The following is an 18,000-nucleotide window of genomic DNA, read 5'->3' on the forward strand; positions in this document are numbered from 1 at the left end:
CAACAGTGGGTCCAACAGCCGAGAAGGCAGTTTCTGCACATGCTGTAGAGCAGGCATCCCCAACCTGTGGTCCTCCAGATGTTTTGGCTTACAACTCCCATGATCCCTAGCTAACAGGACCAGTGGTGAGGGATGATGGGAATTGTAGTCCAAAACATATGGAGGGCCAAAGGTTGGGGATGCCTGCTGTAGAGGGAAGCTAGGAGCATCTAGAAGAAACTACCGTGAACCTGAACTGCCTAGTGGGATATCTTCAGGAGAAGAAAGGGCTACACAAATCCAGAGTGGATGGCACCTTGTAGCCTTCCGGCAACTCCTGCAGCCAAACTGGTGCCAAACGTATTGCTCTGCTTTCCTTCAGCGAGGCTTGTCATCTGGGCAGCCCAGGTGCTCCATACACACTGCCCAGGTAAAGCAATGAATGTGCCTATTACCTTTCTCCATCTCGGATTCCCAGATGTTGTACTACAAACCCCAACCATCCCTAGCCAGCAAGGACCAGCAGTCAGAGATGACGGGAGTTGTAGTCCAACCCCACCTGTGTACTTACAGCAGGCTAGTTTCTACTCACACTCATCCTACCTATATTGGCAAGAGAGGACACAATCTCTCCTCGCTTTCGGGTCGACGGCAGGCATTCGCACAACCGCGCAACCCACCCAGAGGCGCTTTTTCGCAACGGGTGAAGAGGAACCGCCCTCCAGCTCCTGGAGCGCCATCCGCAGGCCTATCCCGATCACGGGGCGCTGGCCACCCCCTAGCCAGCCCTCTTCTCCGGAGGCGCTTCTCCTTCCCAAGCCGGAGAAAGGAGCCCCGCACCATGCCAAGCCCCCGCCCCGTCTGAGCGAGGCGCGAACTGGGGAGTGCTCCGCGGGGCCGACAGGGGGCGCCTCCTTCCCGCGCGCGCGCCGCGCCCGGAGTTGAGCGGCGCGCTTCAAAGCCCAGCCGCCGCGGCTGCCAAGCCGCCGGAGCTTAATGGCGTCCTCGCGCTCAGATTAGCTGCTCCCTTTTCCTTCCTTCCTTCCTCCTCTTCCTCCTCCTCCCCTCTTCTCCTCCTCCTCCTCCCTTCCTTCGAGGAGGCGGGCAGCGGGCAGGAGAAGAAGAAAAGGAGCGGCGGGAGAGGGAGAGACAGAAGCGCCCAGGCGCGCGGGCAAGACTTCGCCGTGAAGGCAGCGCGGGCGGAGGAAGCAGCACCACAATGCGCCAAGAGGCAACACCCGGGCAAGGCAGCGCGGGAGACTGAGGCGCGGCGGTCCAGGCGAGCGGGAGGAGGAGAAGCAGCAGCAGCAGCGCAGGAGGGAAGAGGCAGCGGCGACCACAGTCCCCCCTTCTTCCCGCGCGGCGGCGGCGGCAGGAGGGTAAGGCGGCGCGGCGCGCGCGGCGCGCGCGGCTTTGTGTCTGCTTGCATCCGACGGGGATGGCGCGCTCGCTAGGCCGCTCGCTTGGGGAGAGGCGAGGCGGCTCCTTCTCCGAGGCGTCCCCACCGACGCGCGTCTTGCCCGCGCTGCCTCTCGCGCTTTGTGTTTCCTACCCGCCGTCCCTCCCTTCACGTTGACGGAGATGCGGGCATAGGAGCCCCTTCCTAGGGCCGAGGTCTCCCTTCGCCCCCCATCCCCGATAAAACATTGGAGGGAGCTGCCCCTTCCCCCCAGTTTATGGGTATATTGCCATTCAAATGGCGTGTGCGCACCGCCACGTCTTGTGATGGATTACGCGGGGCGGAGTTTACCTGGTCCCCCATCCCCAATATTTTGTTCAAGTTGGCACCCTTGTGCAGGGTTAGAATTTAGCCCCCTCCGTGCCCCAATAGGCTGAGGCGGTGGCGCCTTGGAGAAGTTCACTTTGCCCCCCAGGGCGGCTGGGAATGCGGACTCCGGATTTTCGCCTATCCCTCCGGCTGGGTGTGCATGCGCTCTGAAGGGTCCTCTGCCTCTTGGGTGGTGGGCACCCTTGGCTATTCTCACTCTTTTCCGCCAGGCAAATGAGCGGAGGAAATTGGATCGGGCCGCCTCTTAACGCTTCTTGATTTCTAAAGTACTATATAGATAGCATCTCCGTGAAAAAAAAAATATCCACGCAAGTCCTTAATCGCCAAGAGGTGCAAATTGATTTTGTGTTGGTTACTTATCTCTCTTGGAATTGGTTTTCATGTCGGTTATTTATTTCCCTTAGCTGGCCTGCACGCTGGCCAATAAATGAGGGTGTATGGGGGAAGACCTGCTTGATTGGCACCCGTGGCAGGTACAGATAGCTGTGGAAGTACTTTATTGGATAGCTATGTGGCATCTTGTGGCACAATGGGTCATTGCATCTGGCTGTTGACCCCAAAGCTTGGTGGTCCTAGCCCACCAAGGCACGGCTGTGGGCAGGATTCCTGCATTGCAGTAGGTTGGACTAGATGACCCTTGGGGTCCCTTCCGACTCCATGAATCTTTGTACGCACACAATTTAATATAATCATGTGGTTCTCTCCTGCTGCCCTCCTGCCGCATTTGGCATCCATCCTGACATGACCCTCCGTTTATAAAGCCCTCTGCAGCCATGGGACACTTTTCTTTTTCTTTTTTGGCTTAGTTTTCCCACCCTGCCCCAGCCAAGGTAGAAGCAGGTTTGTAGAGACAGTACAAAAAGGCAGGGGGATGCAGCCAGCCTCCACAGCCTCCACTGACATTAATACTCAGGCAGCCTTGGAATCCCTTCAGATGGAGAAGCAGCAGCAGGGAGAGCAATCTCCCAACTTAATCCTTTCCACTGGCAGATTTTCTGCAGTGGGAAAAAAGGGCGAGATCTGACAACCTTTGGCCGCACTAGAAGGTCTGAGTATGTGGGGAGGGCTGCCAGAACAGAGGGGGAAGCGTTGGGAGAGTATTTAAGAAGCTTTCAGAGGATTTAGGCCTGGGGTAGTGCTGTGTGTGTGTGAATGGATGTGATTATAACGCTGAGAGATTCCCCTTTGCTGGTCCTCTGATTTGTTGAGACTGGATAATATTGTGTCCCTCGGGAAGGTCAGGGCTGTAATGGGGAACCTGTGGCCCCCCCAGATGAGCTTTTTTAGGACTCCTAATTCCCATCATTCGAGAGCATTGGCCATTCTGCCTGGGGCTGATGGGAGTTGGATTCCAACAGTATCTGGAAGGCGGTAGGTTCCCCATCCCTGCTGTTGGGTAATTGACTTATTCTTATACCTGTGGACATTTTCAGATGAGCTGCCTCTTCAGAAATACATTGTTGGGAGCAGCTGCACCTGTTGTCATTTCATCCATCTCACACTTATGAGTTCTGCCTTGTGATGCAAGAGTGCTATCCAGCCATGTCAATCCCCTGTTGGAAAGCCATTTGAATCCAGTGGAGGCTTCCATTAGAGTAGGGTTTCCCAAAGTTGGCTCTCCAGCTGCTTTTGGACTACACTTCCCATTATCCCTGACCAGTGGTCCTGCTAGCTGGGGATGATGGGAGCGGTAGTCCAAAAGCAACCGGAGACACCCAAGTTTGGGAAGCACTTGTTTAGGCTACACCCCCTGGCTTCCACCCGTTTCCTGTACCCATGCTTGCCGCTTCTTGTTATGGGGATCTTGAGTGTGAAACCCCCAATCACTCCGGCTAGAAAATTGCTGCCTGAAGCCATTGTGGATCTATTGTCTGTGCAACCCTATAACCAGGGAAGCCTTGGGCGAGGGCGCTTGAGAGATGGGTGGGGGGGGGGGGAAGAGAAAGTGGCCGGCTCGCATGTGTGAACCAGTTCCTTGTGATCATAAGGAACCAGATGGTGGAGCTTGCCTGGACCAATTAATGGACTACATAAGGGGGCAATCTGGTTTATGGAGTACCTGGTTCACAATCTGGGAACGCTTTGTACCTCCTGTTCACATGTTTAGCAAACGTCCTGATAGTAATAATAATAATAATAATAATAATAATAATAATAATAATATTTTTTTGCAACACATTCTTTGGGCACTTCACAAGTGGGTTTTTCAAAATGCAAGTGTGGAAGTGTTGAGGCTTAGAGTGCAAGCCCCTTTCTCCCATTCCCTCCATCCGCTGGAGGAGCCAGAGTTGCGTGAATGTCAAGTCTCCCTCTCTCTCCTCTCTCTTGTGTTGCTACTGGCAGATGCCTCGCTCTTGGAAGTTCAGATCTGCTAAAATGGCTGAAAGGTGGCGTGTGCCTAAAATTAGCCTCAGAAGAAGCAGCAGAATTGTGCAAATACCAAGTGTAGGAGGAACTATATGTTGCATTCCGCCACCTCGAGACCCCAGAACTGCACAGAGGCCCCCTTACATGTTCTCTAAAGGAGCTCCGGTCATCTCATCCATAGGCTGGCCTGGCATATATTCCACTCCCTCCAACTCTGCTTCCTGGAGAGGCTCATATGCTATTCTTGGTATGTTTTTTAAAGCGAGCCTTGCTGAAGCCGCTGGCAGGAAACCCACACAAATTGACTCAGGATACTCATCATTTGCTGCAGGGAAACATAAAGGAGATAGATGGGGGGGCAGGGTGAGGGAATGGTACCCTCAAGTATGCTGTCAACGCAGCGGCGCTGGGCATTTATCCATAACCTTGCTTCACATAAAGAGGCTAAGAGTGAGAGCGAAGTGTGAGAAATAGAACACGGAGAAAGAAAGGCAGTAAGTATTGCTTGGCCAAGTCATCGTTCAGAATTGCTGTGTGCAAGCTTTCTGGTGATGCAGGTTTCTTCCCTGCGTATATCAAAATTTAGGAATATATGTGCATGTGTTGCATCGTGTCTGGGCTGTACTTATGTACTTATAAACTTGTTTATAGGCTGCCTTTATGGGCATAGTCCTTACAACGCGGCTTACCTATCGTAAAAACACAATACCATTTAAAGCCAAACTAGACCATTTTAAATGCTAGCAGCACAAAATTACCCGAAACATACCGGACCAGTTAAAAATAAATGGAACAGCAGCATGAATTCCAGAAGCTAAAAAAGCTATGCATTCCAAAACAGCTATTTAATTTTAGCTCCTAAAATAAAGGCCTAAATTTAAAACTGGCTTTTTTGTTTCTTTTTTTTTTAAAGCCTGTAGATTTTAAAATTTGCAAAGTTGAAGCCACCTGCAGTTGGTTGATGAAATCTGGAATTTTAGTTTTTGAGTAACTGTAACGGATGAATTAACTGGTTGGCTTATCATCCTTTGCTAACTAAACACTGGCAGCATAAAAACTTATCAGTTGTTGCTGTTTTGCCTGCATTTTCCATAATTTGGTAGAGTTTTCTGCGTCCTTTCCGTCTTGGCTTATATTTTGGGGCAGATTTCATTAATGTCATGAGTCGCCCCAGGCTATTTCAAATCTAGTTACATCATAGGAATCTTATTTTATTCCAGCAGATCTTCCGGTCTAATTATATGAGCCTCCCTCGCTGACTTTTGACCTCTTCACATCCTTCAGAATTCTTGTTCTCTTCTGCTCCCCGGCCATTTCTAATCTGTAGCAGCGCACCAAACTTTTATGGGGAGTTATGAGGATCCTATGGTTTCTCTTCAAGAGATCTCTCCATCCTCTTCCCTTTTTGCTTGTCAGTTTAAATGTGAATATCTACTGATGGTTTCCTTATTATCTATAAGAGGGGAAATAATAATAATCAATAATCAATAATTTATTATTTATACCCCGCCCATCTGGCTGGGTTTCTCCAAAAACAGAAGTGGGGGTGGGGGGAGTTGGGTGAGATGGAAGGAACATTGCTGTAAATATTTACGGCACCATGGAGTTAAATCTGCAAAAGAAGGAACCCTTACAAAGGCTTGCTCTTGGCCTGTTGTGCGAAATTATCTGCAGTTTCTCAGCACAACGGTGGAATAGCTATACCTTCCATCACAGGGGTCGAAACAGCTCTTTTATAGAGAGGAAAAATAATGAGAGAGAGAAAGCGTCCTGCAGTGTAAGCTAATTAAAAATAAAGGCTAACAACTTTCTCTTCTTTTTCTTTAGCCCTGGCAGGTTCATTTGCCTTTTTACAGCTGTCTGACAGGCAGAAATATAGCAGATGAAGCTTTTCCTGCCATGAAGACAAATGGCTAAAGCTGCATCTGCTACATTTCTGCACGCTAGGTAGGTGTTAAAGACCCAGGAGTCCTTCCAGGAAACATTTGGCACCCTTAGCTGGGGTGGGGTGGGGGTGGGAATAGTACTAATTGTGCTGCTCACAATGATCTCACGAGAGCCAGTGTGGTGTAGTGGTTAAGAGCTGTGGACTCATAATCTGGTGAACCGGGTTCGCGTCTCTGCTCCTCCACATGCAGCTGCTGGGTGACCTTGGGCTAGTCACACTTCTCTGAAGTCTCTCAGCCCCACTCACCTCACAGAGTGTTTGTTGTGGGGGAGGAAGGGAAAGGAGAATGTTAGCTGCTCTGAGACTCCTTCAGGTAGTGATAAAGCAGGATATCAAATCCAAACTCTTCTCTTCTTCTTCTCACTGTCTTTTTTTCTTTCTTTTAATGGGGCACCAGTGTTTGGTTAATTGTACCCTTAGGTCAGGGATCAGCAAACTTTTCAGCAGGGGGCTGGTCCGCTGTCCCTCAGACCTTGTGGGGGGCCGGACTATATTTTGGGGGAGGAAATGAACGAATTCCTATGCCCCGCAAATAACCCAGAGATGCATTTGAAATAAAAGCACACATTCTACTTATGTAAAAACACCAGGCAGGCCCCACAAATAATCCAGAGATGCATTTTAAATAAAAGGACACATTCTACTCATGTAAAAACACGCTGGTTCCTGGACCATCCACAGGCTGGATTGAGAAGGCGATTGATCCGGATCCGGCCCCTGGGCCTTAGTTTGCATATCCATGCCTTAGGTATAGTGTCCATTTCATCAGCAGCTCTCAACTGCACACTGTACTTCTGAATTACAAAGGAGATACTGGCTATTTTGAGGGGGTTGGGAACAGTGTCAGATATATAATCTAGGCACCAAATGGCTCCTTAAACCAGGGTTGCAGTCGCCAAAACAGAATGTCCATTTGCCATTTTGGGGCAAGACAGCTCTAAAGTATTATTTTTCAAATGATGGACTGATTCCGATTGATTATCAGTTAAACATCGGGCTAGTGCAGAAGACAATCTTGAGCTTGGTTAAGAACTTTGAGAAGAAAAGTCACTTGACCCAGGGACAGTCCACATAGATATTGGCCTGTTCCTACCTCTTTTTCTTAATGGTGACACGGACCATTCAGTGTGTGAAACTGTCAAGATCCAATGATCCCCAGGCATGCACCTCCAGATGGTGGAGATGTCAGGCGCCATCTTGGCACCCAGGAATCTTCACTTGGTCGCAAGTGGCCAATAGCCAGGTGCAAAAAGCGCCTGGCACCTGGCTGATTTTGAACACTGGTTGGGAAGGCCCTCCCACATCCAAGTATGCATCTGCTGAGCAGTAGTTACTTTGTTCTGTTTTCGGGACCTTCAACACCACCCGCCATGCAGATAAGCAGCTAGCACAAAGCACAGCATGGGCATGGCTTTATAGTCTTTGGTCTTTGGCACTGTCACCAAACATGGAGGAAGTCACCCATTGGAGTTCCAAAAAGGTTTCAGCATTTCTCTTCATTAGCTCTTGGGTAAATTTGGCAGACTTGAGGGGAGAGGGTGGATTCTCACTTGGTTCAGGAACGGATTAAAGAAAGCAAAGAATCTATGTGACATTTTAACAAATAGCAAGTTTACTGTGGCATTAGTTTTCATGGACTGGAGTCTACTTCATCAGATGGGTGAAAGGGTTATCTTAAGAGGCGCATTTATACATGGGTGGAAGAAACAGTGGGGGGGGGTCAGATGGCAGCAGAATGGATAGTGAAAGGCAATTTATGTAGAGTAAGCTAAGGGAGGGATTCACAACAACAGTAGCTAGTGAAAACCAAATAAGCTTAGATTTTCTAGGTTGCTTGGCACTAAATTTGTAAGCTTTTGAACTAAGGAGATCTGGGCCTCGGAGATCTATCCATTCTTAAAAATGCCTGGAAGTTAAATGTTTTGAGAATGCATGGCCACATATTTCTGTCCAGGGTAACGCCAACAGCAGAGGTGTCAGCGAATATCGGGTGTGTGGCTATCCCTCCAAATATTTTGCAGAAATGTTTTAGGGGACCATCGTCTGACACCTTTCCCTAGCTGGTGCAGATGATGACTTCTTGCTGTTGGTGTTGCTTGGGCAGGCTGACAGAATGTGTTGAACTCTCAGTGCAATTCATTTTTCCCCGCATAGGTCTGAGGCATAGTTTGTGGAAATGTTTCAGCAGTGCGTTTAAAAGGCTGTTTGTTCAGAGTTCCACTCAGCACCAATGGCCTGTGCCCCCACCCTTAATTTAAGGAAGGTGGAAAGTTGTTTCAGCCTAGCTTGAGTTGTCCTTCGATGCTGTCACTTGCCGACACGCCTCAGCTTATTTTATGATCTGATTGCTGTCTTGTGTAATATAGAACATCCATCCATCTTTGTTTTGGTTACTCATACTTCTGGACTGCCCATTAAATGCAGAGGCCAGCTTCTCCAGCATAATTTGGTTCTGTAAAAAGACTGACCTTTGCCTCTGAGAACACCTGAGTAGTGTTTCAGAAATGCTGCTTTATTGTATGAGCTGAAGTAAATTGTGCTTTTTATGGAAGGTATGTGGCATTTTTGCTTTGCGGTAATTTTGGGGAAAATGCTCAGGTGCCACCAATTAAGTAGGACTATTCTTGGGTTAACTGGTTTGAAAATTCTATCTGTTTACTAGAACTTACAGTACAGTATCGTTCCTAGATTTTTATAGGGAGGTAAAAAGAAGCAGCAGTCAGGGTTCTTTTTATCTATTTAGGTCTTGGCGCATTATGTTCCGGACCTTTAAAAAACAGTTGTAACCATAAATGGCCCAGTTGCTCCCTCGAAAGCCTCTAGATAATGTCTCATTCAGGAGCTTAATGTCTCATTCAGGAGCTGCCCATGTAATCCATTCTTGCTGTCTTCTGCAGAAGGATGTGAAAGAAGAAGAAAAAAAAGCAGCATATTAGCAGGATATTTCCAAGCTCCAGTACACTAAAGCAGAACACTAGGTCTTTTGGGGTCCAGACTTTTGAGAAATAGGAACTCCAGCCCAGGTAGACATTCATAGCTGTCAAGTTTCGGATTTGAAAATAAGGGATCAGCAGTCTCACCTATCCCGGGGACAGTCACATGTCAGTGGTGGGTGGAGCCAGAAGCAAAAGTGGGCGGAGCAGCAATGTAAACTCCAAGCGGGCTCAGGCTAGGAGTGGAGCAAAGAGGAGGGCAGCCATGTGCTCTGCGTGATGGAGCCCCATCGTCTTCTTGTCTGATCCCATCAAAACAGGACAGGAAGCAGCAGCTGCTCAAAGGCAGCCAGGCTCTGCCCACCAGCTAACCCTATTGGCCGGCTGAGGGGCTTGGCGGCAACGGATAGGGGCTGATGCAGGGGGAGGAATACACCCCCCTGTAAGCACGGGAAACGGCTCCCACTTGCTTTGAGGGCTGAGGCTTTTCTCTCCAAGTAGGCGAGGTCTTCCCACCCAGTCCCTGGCCAGCAGGGGAGGAGCTGCTTCCATGAAAAACGGGAAATTTAAGGGAAATAAGGGAGAGCAGCGGGAAACTGCTTAAAATAAGGAGAATCCCGGGGAAAATGGGATACTTGACAGCACTGTAGGCATTTAGCTAATATTTTGAAAGGGTAGCTTTTGGAGGTAATGAGCTTTCAACAGAAAACTGCACTCAAAATAATATCCTTTAAATTCCGCCCCAATTTCTAGATAGCTTTGCGACCATGCGGGAATTCTTTGAACCTGAGGTGCAAAACTCTAATCTGAGGCCTGTTTCACGCATGATTCGCATGCATCCCTTGATCTTTCTGTCAGCTCTTATTTGACTGACTGTTAAATGTGTCAGCTACTAAAAAGCCCTCTGTTTGTGATGGCAACTCTTTGCTGCCTGTGGTGATGGTCCATTATGAAGTCTGACAGTCATGAAGTAGGGAAGAGCATGCATGTATGTATGGATCAGCCTGGAGATAGGTGTGACTCCAGCTAGTTATCCAACTTTTAGAAAATACTTCCGGCTCAGCTACTTAGCTCCTGGCTGTCACATATGTCTATGGGTTAGACTCAATCTGGTTCCCTGTGCACAGTGACTCTGTTTCAGGAGCAACTCAAACCGTGGCTTGAAGTATCTTCCCACAGCTGTGGTTGTACTGCTCTAGCACATTTTTGTTTGCTTGTAGGTTCAGACTCCTGGCTTTGACTTCAGGCCTCGTCCCACTAAAAAACACCCCCCAGCTGACCATTGTCTCACTCCATGACCCAACTACTGACCTCTGGTTCCCATCTCCTGATTTTCCTCTGACAGCTGGTTGTGGCTTTAGCTCTGATACAGAGCTGGTTGGAGTGTGGTGGTTCCTAACACACACTCTGAGAACTGAGTACCGGTATTTCCAGAGCCATACCTGACTTTGGATAAGCTGGCAGCACAGGTGAACATTGAATTGGGTACCACAGAGCAAGGGGATCTTGGGCAAACTGTGTACAGCAGCTTGCAAGTGATGTCCAGGTGTCCTGACATGTGCTTTCCCTACCATTAAAGGCTTTCCCTGGGCTGGACAGAGGCAGGAAGTTATTTGTAGCCCATCTGAGGTGCCAGCCTCCCAACAAAGCCATGGAACTCTCCACCTGAGAAGCACTTGCAAGAGGTACATCCAAGCCAAAGTAGCTGCCTTGGAAGAAGCAGAGGAGAAGTACCACCAATAAGCTTCTTCCCGTTTGGAGAGAACTGTGGCTCCTGGGAGCTGCTACTAGACTGCATCTGTGCCCTCCGAGGCACCATGAGATGTGATGGCAGGGTGATCCTTATCCCTGGATCTCTAAACCTTTGTTCATGGGCACATAATCCTAGCCATAAGGGCCCACTTTGGGTACTCCCAGTGCTGCTGACAACTGAATGTTCTTCAAGCTGAGAGCAAAACAACAATCCCGTTGGGATGGTGTGAACTAGTCACCGTCTCCTCCAGTGATTCGGTAGGGGAGGGAGCAGGAGGCAAAGGAAACAAACACATCAACATAGAAAAAGAAAGCATCGTTTATTATTTAGAGGGACTCGAGATGTTTGGAGATGCTGGGAAATGGTGCAAAAGTGACTTGCACTTTCTGTTCCTGCACTTCCTCAGTGCATCCAAAGTGGAACTTTTACATCTTTCCCCACACTAAGATGCTCAAGAAGATGCCTTTCTATTCTGTGGGGAGACTGATCATCCTGAATCTTTGTGTTATCTAAATGTGATTTCTTTAAATAATTTTTTATTTAGTGTTTATAAAGAAAAATACAAAGAATATTATCAAATATGTTTTTTTTGGTCCAAACTAAAACAATAATCTAAAGGAAAGAAAGAGAAAGAAAGAAAGAAAGAGGAAGAGATAGAGAAAAAAGAATAGAAAAAGATTTCAGAGAGAGAAGAAGCTAAAGAACATCTGATTCTTCGTCTGACTTATATATAATTATTTACTTCACCCATTCCAGTATAATTTCAGTGTTTGTCTCATTTCATTCTGTTTGAAATCCATAGCCCAATTCAGTCATACAATTTCTCTCCCCATTTCCATGTATGCTGGATACATTTGAGGATGACTGATCATGTCCAATAGCTCTGTCTCCCAAACTTTTTGTGTTCAGTGCAAACATGGAAAGGGGTTTTTCTATGTGTATACAGCTGTATACATACATTGGCTTCTCCAAATGGTTGGACACCCAGATTTCATGAAGAACCTTTGTTAGCCTCCAGATGTTGCTAAACTACAACTTGCATCATTCATGGCCATTGGCCATACTTGCAGGGGCTGATGGAAGCTGTAGTTCAGCAACATCTGGAGCGCCAAAGGTTGTCACGCCTGGCAAGGCACACAGATCTCCTTTCAACTTGCACAGAACCATGGAAATTTGATGGATACGTATAGTTTGTGAGAGAATGAGTGAAGCACTAATACTTGCTGTCAGTGATATCATGTTGGAACAGATGAGACTTCCCATCTGAAGAAGTCTGGAGCTCATTATGTGTGGTGCCTCCTGTACTGTACAAGGAAGAGCATTTCAGAGGGTGGGTAATACCACAGAAGAGACCCATATCTGAGAAATTGTTAAACAACAGTTTGCCAATGATGGTATGGTTAGCAATGCCCCTTCTGAAGATCTTACGGTTCAGCTGGGTTTACAACAGAGTGGCCGTGTTTTGTAACTTCTGAGAAACCTCTGTTGTGTTTTTCTTTCTTGTATCTCCCTTTTAATTTTGCGTTAACAAACTTTTATGGCCCCCGGATCATCTGCTTGGTCCACTAAGTGTTACATACGTAGTGTTTTGAAACACACGGGGAATTGGAAGTAAATTGCATTTTGACAGGTGTGGTCTCGTTTTAGCTAGTAGTGTACTTCTTGTGTTTTTCATTATGCTCAAGATGAGATGAATGGGATGCTGTTTTAATGTGCCTTGGAACATTTATTTCTGAACTGTCACTGCCAAATACTTTATGCAGCCTTGGATGGATGCAGACCAAAGTTGGTGTGCGTGTGTGTATGCAGGAAGCTTTCCAGTACAAATGATTCAGTGCCAAACTGCTCTACACAGGGTGTTTAAAGTGATTTGACTTCAGTGAATTGATAAAATCTCAAGAACATTTTGAGCACCTACATCATGAACGGGGACTCTGTGGCTCTCCAGATTTTGATGAGCTACAACTCATCATCAGCTCTGACCATTGACCATGCCGCTTGAGGCTGATGGGAGCTGGAATACATTAACATAAGAGGGCCACAGGTTCCCTGCCCCACGCGTACACACTATGCTGGTGGCTTCTGGGAATCGGTGTGGCCAGCCCCACTTTGACAGTACATAGCGGATTTCGAAATAAATCTAATCCGAGACAAAGAAAAGTGGAATTCCAGACTATTAGAGCGCCACACCCCAAAGATGAACATTTTGGGGGGTCATTCACATGCAGGTTGAAGTCAGCTCCCTTCTGCATACAGTAACTGCCCTGTTACTGGAAGAATCATCACAAAGTTACTTCTCATGGGGTGAATATTTCATTTGAATATGCCTGTTTATGATTCTGAGCAGATATTTGCACCATGTGGGGAGAGGAGTCCAACGAAAATTAATTTGCCCTAAAAGGTAAGTGCCAACCTTTGCTAATGAACAGGGCATACAAACAAAAAAAAACCTCAAAATATGGTAAAATTACTGTATGTTGACATTTCTGTGTCAAAAACAATGGGTGGAACTGGGCATTGTTTTAAGACCATTGAGAAAAATGAAGAGTCCTTCATTCTGCCAGGGGTTATTGATCCTCTCCTGATTTCAGCAGAAGAGCTAAAAGCATGCATGTACGAAAAAGATGAATAGCAAATCATGAAAGCAGAAATACATACGTTGCTGATAAGGAGAGGAGCTGCTATTTGGCAAACTGTAAAAGACTAGGTAAATAAAAAAGGGTTTCAATCGGTGCCTGAAACCAAACCATGTGGGAGACAGACTGCCCTGTGTATCCCCTCACCCTGAATCTTGGCAGGGTCTGCAAGCAGATTTAGTTGTCTGATGTTGCAGAGATTTGGGCACCAAGCTGTTTAGGACTTGTATCCATCACTAGCACTTTAAATCAGATCTTGAATCTGAAGCCTTGAATTGAGGTTAGAATAATATACAGTACATGCAACTGTTGCCTCAGCAGCTCAAGGAAACCAGCAGCCAGCTAATCTTCTCTGTCCTGCTGTTCGCCGGAATCATTTTTTTAAAAAATTAATTACTAAGGAAAATAACTAGCTGAAATTTGACACAATTCCTCCGTCCCCACCAACAGTGCACGAGGCATGCACGCTTGAATCATTGGGTCTCTTTCCTCAGATTAATCCTGCTGCAACAGAACCTCAGCTTCCCTCTCTGGTTTCTAGCAAACCTTTTATTGATTATAACGAAAGCTGTGCAGCAGAATAGTACTGTAGTATCTAGGATCTGCTTACTGGTAGTTTTCAGTAGAGATAGTAGGAAGAATGGCGAGTCTGCTACCTAGTCTGAAATTTCCTTGTATCTTTGTTGACTGAGGAACAATGAACATGTTGCACTGCTGAACATTGGAGTGTTAGGCCTTCCATCTTGTAATGCTCCCTCCCTTCAGTCTTGACAACTTCCCAGCATTTAAAGGTGAGACAGGCTTGCAGGTATGTTTCTACTAGCCCACAAGACATCTACAACAGAGTTATAGCTCACTTTTCCTCTGAGGAGGTTAAGGTCAGGTACATAGTTCCCTTCCCATTTCCCCCCTCACAGCAGCCCCTATGAGGCTGAGAGGTTTTGATTTGCCCAGGGTCACCCAGTGAGCATATCCTCGCCCATTTATGTTAGCTAATTACCTGTGGCATATTGATGACTTGAAAGGGAGGGGGAACTATTTTTACTCATCAAATACAGCCAGAATAAAGGTAAAGGTACCCCTGACCATTGGGTCCAGTCACGGACGACTGGGGTTGCGGCGCTCATCTCACTTTACTGGCCGAGGGAGCCGGCATACAGCTTCCGGATCATGTGGCCAGCATGACTAAGCCACTTCTGGCAAGCCAGCGCACGGAAACGCCGTTTACCTTCCCTCCGGAATAGTACCTATTTCTCTACTTGCACTTTGACGTGCTTTTGAACTGCTAGGTGGGCAGGAGCAGGGACCGAGCAACGGGAGCTCACCCCGTCGTGGGGATTCGAACTGCCAACCTTCTGATCAGCAAGCCCTAGGCTCTGTGGTTTAGACCAGTGTTTTTCAACCTTTTTTGGGCAAAGGCACACTTGTTTCATGAAAAAAATCACGAGGCACACCACCATTAGAAAATGTTAAAATTTTTAACTCTGTGCCTATATTGACTATATATAAAGTAATTTTCCCACGGCACACCAGGCAACATCTCGCGGCACACTAGTGTGCCGCGGAACAGTGGTTGAAAAACACTGGTTTAGACCACAGCGCCACCCGCTCTTAATAAGCCTGAAGCGAGAAGTGGATTTTGATATGGAATACTCTTGCAGAAAAGAGGCAAGGAATTTTAAAGCCTTGACACCCCATGATGGGATCCATTTGTCCTGGAGTTGTTGTTTCCTGGCAGGGTGGTTGTTTAGTTGTTGTTTTGCCATCAAGTGAGGTAGTTTCTGATCTCAGAAGCTGACAAATCTAAAACCAGCCAAGGCAAGTTTAGGACAGTGGTATCTCGAGGTGGTAATCTGTTTGGGTTAAGATCTGTGTTTTCTCACTTGACATCCAGTCTTGGTGGGCTAGCTAATAACTACACATAGCAAACTGCCCAGTTCTAATCTGCTTTGAACTTCCACAGTAGGTACTTTCCCCCTCTTAGCCTCTAAAATAGACTTTCATTATTTCTATCTTTCTTTCTGGCATGTATTGCATTTTCCTGAGGTAGCTGTCAATCGGATAAGGAAACTACCAGTGTTCAAAGCCTTTCTTTCACATTTTTAACTTCTCACCATATTAAGTCATCAGCAGGGTTTCTGCCTTCTGCAGATAGGTTTTGGCAAGAGATTCTGCATTAAAAAAAATAAAATCTTGGGATATAGTTTACTTGCCTGAGTCACCACATCTTTCTTGCCAAAATTAAAACTGCCATCTTGGGGACGGACGGCACGTTCTGCCTCAGCCTCATGTCTTCAACACCCTGCTACCGTTTCTCCTCTGCAAGTTGAGATGGTGGTGTCAGAAGGTGTTGATGTATTTATTGAGGTGGCGGAGAAGTGGGCAAAGGGGGCTTAACCCACCTACCCACTCCCAGCTTCTTCCTTCTGCAGCCCAGATTACGGGCCCATGTTTCTGTGTCAAAGGCAGGTTGCGGCAGGATTGAACTCTCCTTGCTTGCCTGCCCACCTCCTCTATGAAGACGTATCACACCCTCTGAATTCCCCCGCACCCCGCTCCTACTTTCAGATGAGAATGGGAGCTGAGTGTGGAAGACATGAATGTGCAATTCCCCTTCCCCATGGCAGTTTGAATTTTGGAAGGAAAAATGGAGGAGGGGCCCCCATGGAAGAAAACCAGTGAGCAGGAGAAGGGTTAAATATTTATCCCACCTATTGCTCCCCCCCCCAATGCAAATTAAGCCCTTCTTGCAGAGGGGAAGCAATGGCCAAACATATTGACTAGACTAGGGTGAAACAGAAGGCAGTTCCTTGGAAAGTTAACGTTGTGCTCCCTGCCCTTTGTTCGTGTTAGACTAGCTACATTGTTGTTGTTTGTTGTTTTTGAAGTTGTTTATTTGTTAATTTATTCCATAAACTTTATACAATTCTTTATTGTAACTAGTTAGATTTTTGTATTTTGAATCCCTGCGACGGGGTGAGCTCCTGTTGCTTGGCCCCAGCTCCTGCCCACCTAGCAGTTCGAAAGCATGTCAAAAGTGCAAGTAGATAAATAGGTACTGCTCCGGCGGGAAGGTAAACGGCGTTTCTGTGTGCTGCTCTGGTTCGCCAGAAGCAGCTGTCATGCTGGCCACATAACCCTGAAGCTGTACACCGGCTCCCTCGGCCAGTAATGCGAGATGAGTGCCGCAACCCACGACTGGACCTAATGGTAAGGGGTCCCTTTACCCTTTACCTTTTACATTTTTGTAAAGGTTCTCCTTATTCTTAGTAACAATGGGGCTCCTCTTAGGACTGTCACGTTTTGTTGCAGCGTGGTTCTTGTGCTTTTAATTTCGGTGTAACAGTCTGAAATCCAACAGGCACACATACAGTGATAGGGAAACTCCCCATCACGATGAGGCCCCCCCCCCCACGAGAATGTAACTGTTAAAGGTACTGGAACCCACTTAGTTTTAAAGACAACCATAGGTATTATAAAAAGGCTGTAGAACAGGATCTAGCCACCCTCCTTCACAGGTTTAGGCTGAATCCTGCACATGTTTACCTGGAATTCACTTTGAACTCAAGTGTGAGTTCTGAGTGTGAGTTCTGAGTAGACCTGGGATTGTGTTGTTAGTGGATGGACCTCATGCCTCAGAAGTCTTCAATTCATATAAATTCTTCTGATGTGTATTTTTTTGAAGTTCAAATGGCTTTAAGAAAAATAAATGGCTAAAAATAAATATATTGCTAACAATTTAAAAAGTGCTAGCTGGCAAGTTGACTCCAGCTGTTTGCCAAGTTTGGAAAGAAAAGCTATATATGCAGAAGCTCATTCAGCAGTAATGTAAAGATAGAGCTTGGTATTTTTGTCATTTGTTTTAACCTTCCACCTGCAACACGCAAGTGCTTCTGGGTTGAGAGAAGAGAGTTACAAATAATACAAGTACAAATAGGTGCAAATAATAACGTTGAGGTTGTTGTTTATTGATGTTATCATCTCAAGTCCAATAAAACGACCACCTAGCTGATAAAATACAACAGATAAAGATTTTTAAAACTGTGTCTACTCAGAGGTAGGGATGGGGGACAAATTAGATTTAATTCACATTGAAAGGCAAACCTACCTAACTACGAAACATTACACAAACTGAAATTCAGGCATCGTCTGAATTCACACTTCTTCAAATTTTTTGTTGCAGTTCTCCAGCCAAGCAGTGTGTGCTAACACACATATGCTAGTTACAGGTGGGTAGCCCTGTTGGTCTGCCATAGTCAAAACAAAATAAAAAATTCCTTCCAGTAGCACCTTAGAGACCAACTAAGTTTGTTCTTGGTATGAGCTTTCGTGTGCATGCACACGAAAGCTCATACCAAGAACAAACTTAGTTGGTCTCTAAGGTGCTACTGGAAACACATATGCTAGGTCAAAGTGCTCATACAAATGTATTTATTAGTGGAAGCAACATTGGAAAGGCATTGAGTTAGGGGAAATTGATTTACGAAAAGGTGTAGATTATGCAAAACTGCATAGAAGCCTATATAGTAGGATAAATTTGCTGATGAATTTTCATGAGGACTTAAAAAAACAATTACAAACTTATGTGGGAATGT

At 46.5% G+C, this 18,000-nt stretch overlaps 1 protein-coding gene across 1 annotated transcript in view; it reads left to right on the forward strand.

The window, feature by feature from the left end:
• The first annotated feature begins 1,338 nt into the window (after positions 1-1,338).
• Positions 1,339-18,000, forward strand: part of RNF144A (ring finger protein 144A) — a 47,134-nt gene continuing 30,472 nt past the window's right edge. The window contains exon 1 of the mRNA XM_033143057.1: positions 1,339-1,358. The gene's annotated coding sequence lies outside the window, so the exon portion shown is untranslated. The remainder of the gene's footprint in view (positions 1,359-18,000) is intronic.

This window comes from Lacerta agilis, chromosome 3 (assembly GCF_009819535.1).
Source record: "Lacerta agilis isolate rLacAgi1 chromosome 3, rLacAgi1.pri, whole genome shotgun sequence".
Classification (NCBI taxonomy): Eukaryota; Metazoa; Chordata; class Lepidosauria; order Squamata; family Lacertidae; genus Lacerta; species Lacerta agilis.